General features: G+C 42.7%; 1 protein-coding gene across 1 annotated transcript in view; it reads right to left on the reverse strand.

Annotated features, from left to right (window-relative positions):
• LOC100960754 (cytochrome P450 20A1) overlaps positions 1–4331 on the reverse strand; it is a 61915-nt gene that overhangs the window by 10490 nt on the left and 47094 nt on the right. The gene's annotated exons all lie outside the window — the stretch shown is intronic.

The following is a 4331-nucleotide window of genomic DNA, read 5'->3' on the forward strand; positions in this document are numbered from 1 at the left end:
CTTAGGTGTGATGTGGCTGGTGCCTTAGCCACTCGAGCCACAGGTGCCAAGCCAAGAATAACACTTCTATAAGTATCAGAAGATAACTCAAAGTAATGTTTTTATAATGTTTTAGTGAAAATTCCTTTATTTTTAAGCATGACACACTGACACAAAGCATAAAGAAAAATATAAATAATCTAAATACAAAACTATTTTACTTATTTGTAAATGTGAGTAAAATTAAAAGACCATTAGGAAAAATATTTTCAGCAAATATAACCTTAATGGATAAAAATGGTTTTAAAACAAATCTATAAAAGCTTTTTTTTTGAGACAGATTGTTATCATGTCGCCCTCAGTAGAGTACCTTGGCATTACAGCCCATACAACCTCAAACTCTTGGGCTTAAGAGATTCTCTTGCCTCAGCCTCCCAAGTAGCTGCGACTACAGGCACCTATCAAAATGCTATTTGTTGTTGTTGTTATTGTTGCAGGTGTCACTGTTGTTCAGCAGGCCTGGGCCAGCTTTAAAAAAAAAAAAAAAAGTCAATAAAAGCTCTTTTTTTTTGGAGACGGTCTCAAGCTATTGCCCTGAATAGAGTGCTATAGCATCACAGCTCACAGCAACCTCAAACTCTTGGGCTTAAGCAGTTCTCTTGCCTTAGCCTCCCAGGTAGCTGGGAATACAGGCACCCAGCACGATGCCTGGCTATTTTTTGTTGCTGCAGTTGTCCTTGTTGTTTAGCTGGCCCGGGCAGGGCTCAAACCCACCAGCCCCAGTTTATGTGGTTGGCGCCCTACTCACTGAGCTACAGGTGCTACCCAATAAAAGCTCTTTTAATATAATCAAACAGCACAAAAGCAGCACAGAAAATATAAAAAAAAATTTTTATAAAAAAATTAAAATGGACTGGAGAGAGAAAAAAAAGAATGGACTGGAGATACATAAAATGATACTCAACCTCATTAACAATTTATAGATTGTCAAACAAAGCATTTCTTTTTTTACTTGCCAGATAGGCAAAGATGAAAAAGAATGACAACTGTTAATAATTAAAAGATGGAAGAAGGCCAGAAAAATTGGTTCACACCTATAATCCCACCACATTGGGAGGCCACTGCTTGAGGTTAGGAGTTTAAAACCACTCTGGGCAACATAGTAAGACCCTCTCTCTACAACAAATTTTATTTATTTATTTATTTATTTATTTATTTTTGGAGACATAGTCTCAAGCTGTTGCCCTGGGTAGAGTGCCTTGGAGTCATAGCTCACAGCAATCTGAAACTATTGGGCTCAAGTGATCCTCCTGCCTCAATTTTTCTATTTAAGTAGAGATGGGGGTCTCACAGTTTTGCTCAGGCTGGTCTTGAACTCATGAGCTCAAGCTATCTGCCCACCTCGGCCTCCCAGAGTGCTAGGATTACAGGTTTGAGCCACCACTCTCGGCTACAAAAAAATTTAAAAATACCTGAGCATAGTGGTGCATACCTATAATCCTAGTCACTTAGGAGGCTAAGGCAGGAGGATCACTTAAAGCCCAAGAGTTCAAGGACAGTGAGCTGTGATTATGCCATGGCATTCCAGCCTGGGTGACAGAGCTTGCCTCTTAAATAATTAAAAAAAAAAAAAAACAAAAAGATAGAGAGGCTCGGCGCCTATAGCTCAACCAGCTAAGGTGCCAGCCACGTACACCTAAAGTGGCGGGTTCGAATCCCCAGCCCGGACCCGCCAAACAACAATGATGGCTGCAACCAAAAAATAGCCGGGCGTTGTGGCGGGCGCCTGTGGTCCCAGCTATTTGGGAGGTGGAGGCAGGAGACTCGCTTGAGCCCAGGAATTGGAGGTTGCTGTGAGCTGTAATGCCACGGCACTCTGCCTAGGGGGACAGCTTGAGGCTCTGTCTCAAAAAAAAAAAAAAAAAAAAGATAGAGAAAACAGTCTGGGTGTGGTGGTTCATGCCAGTAATCCTAGTACTTGGGAAAGCTGAGGTGGGAGGATCATTTGAGGTGAGGATTTTGAGTAACCTGGGTGACATAACAAGAACCCATCTTTACAAAAAGAAAACATTAGGCTGGGTACCGTGGCTCACGCCTGTAATTCTAGCACTCTGGGAGGCTAACATGAGTTGATTGCCTGAGCTCAGTAGTTTAAGACCAGCCTGAGCAAAGGCGAAACACCATCTCTACTAAAAATAGAAAAATTGAGGCAAAAGTATCACTTGAGCCCAAGACCTTGAGGTTGATGTGAACTATGACACAAAAGCACTCTAGTCAGGACTCCAGAGTGAGACTCTGACTCAAAGAAAAAAAAAATTAGCCAGGAGTGGTAGTGGCATGTCCCTGTAGTCCCAGCTACTTAGGAAGCTGTAGGAGGAGGATCACTGGAGCCCATGAGTTGGAGGCTAGAGTAAGCTATGATTTCACTACTACATTCCTGCCTCAAAAAAAAAAGAGAGAGAGAGGAAGAAAAGTATAAATTGGTACAACCTTTCTGAAGTATAATTTGGCAGTATATTTCAAACTGTTAAGTGTGTTATCACAATGAGAAGAATAAAAGCTAAACTGTATTGCAATCTTGCTGAGTCAGTTCACTTAAATGCTTTATATACAGGATCTCATTTAATCTTTACAAGAACGAATGCCATCACTATTCTAATTTTACAAATTAAAATTAGAGGCAATTGTTTTAAGATCACACAGGAGGTAAGAGGTGTTGACAGGATTTAAACCCATGCCTGTCATACTCCATATCCCATAGTCCTAACCACTGTCCCATTGCATGTACCCTTAAACCATATGCTCACCTCTAGGACCTTATTTTACAGAAATAAAATTAGCAAAGATGTAAGCATAGAAATGTTGATTGTTTATAATTTCAAAAAATAACAAGAACAAAGAGCAAACATTCTTCCTTTCTTTCCTCTGAACAAATATTTACTGGGTAACTACTACATTTGAAGCACAGTGCTAGATACTGAGCTACAACAGTGAACAATACGGATACCATCAAACCAATTCAGAATTTTTTTTTTAGAGACAGTGTCTCACTTTGTTGCCCTTGGTAGAGTGCCATGGTGTCACAGCTCACAGCAACCTCCAGCTCTTGGGCTTAGGTGATTTTCTTGCCTCAGCCTCCCGAGGAGCTGTGACTACAGGCGCCCGCCACAACGCCCAGCTATTTTTTTGTTGCAGTTTGGCCAGGGCGAGGTTTGAAACCACCACCCTCAGTATATGGGGCCAGCATCCTACTCACTGAGCCACAGGTGTCTCCCCAATTCAGAATCTTGTTGGAAGAGGAAAGGAGAGTGGAAAGGATATAAAGGTGAACAATTTAAAAAGCACAGTAAATGTACTGACAAGGAAAGTTCAGGGTATTATGGGAACACGGCACAGGAGCACCTCATCTACGGAAAGGACTTTGTGGAGAAACAAACACTTAGGTTGAGACTTGTCCCCACCAACAAAACAAAACAAAAAATCCTGACCAAAACTGGAGTTAGGGAGAGGAGGGAAGAAAAGTGAATCTATACAGAGGAATATTTTTTTTTTTTTTTTTGAGACAGAGTCTCATTATGTTGCCTTCAGTAGAGTGCTATGGCATCACAGCTCACAGCAACCTCAAACTCTTAGGCTTAAGAGATTGTCTTGCCTCAGCCTCCCAAGTAGCTGGGACTACAGGTGCCTGCCACCAACACCCAGCTATTTTTTGGTTATAGTTGTCATTGTTGTTTGGCAGGCCCAGGCTGTATTAAAACCCACCAGCTCTGGTGTATGTGGCTAGCGTCCTAGCCGCTGAGCCATAGGAGCTGAGCCACAGAGGAATATTCTGTGCAAAACCCAAAAGATAACAGGGCAACGCCTATGGCTCAGTGAGTAGAGGGCCGACCCCATATACTGAAGGTGGCGGGTTCAAACCTGGCCCTGGCCAAACTGCAACCAAAAAAAATAAAAAGAAAGACAAAACCCAGGAGATAACAAAGACTGTTGTACCTTCAAGGTGGTGCCTGTGCCTCAGTGAGTAAGGCGCCGGTACCATATACAGGGGGTGGCAGGTTTGAATCTGGCCGCGGCCAAACTGTAACAAAAAAATACCGGGCACTGTGGTGGGTACCTGTGGTCCCAGCTACTTAGGAGGCTGAGGCAAGAGAATCACCTAAGCCTAAGAGTTTGAGGTTGCTGTGAGCAGTAAATGCCACAGCACCCTACTCAGGGTGACAAAGTGAGACTCTGTCTCTTAAAAAATATGTATATTTATGGGCAGCACCTGTGGCTCAAAGGAGTAGGCGCCGGCCCCATACACCAGAGGTGGTGGGTTCAAACCCGGCCCCAGCCAAAAACTGCAAAAAAAG

The sequence above is a fragment of the Otolemur garnettii genome, unplaced genomic scaffold (genome assembly GCF_000181295.1).
Source record: "Otolemur garnettii isolate 467f Iridium unplaced genomic scaffold, OtoGar3 scaffold00013, whole genome shotgun sequence".
Classification (NCBI taxonomy): domain Eukaryota; kingdom Metazoa; phylum Chordata; class Mammalia; order Primates; family Galagidae; genus Otolemur; species Otolemur garnettii.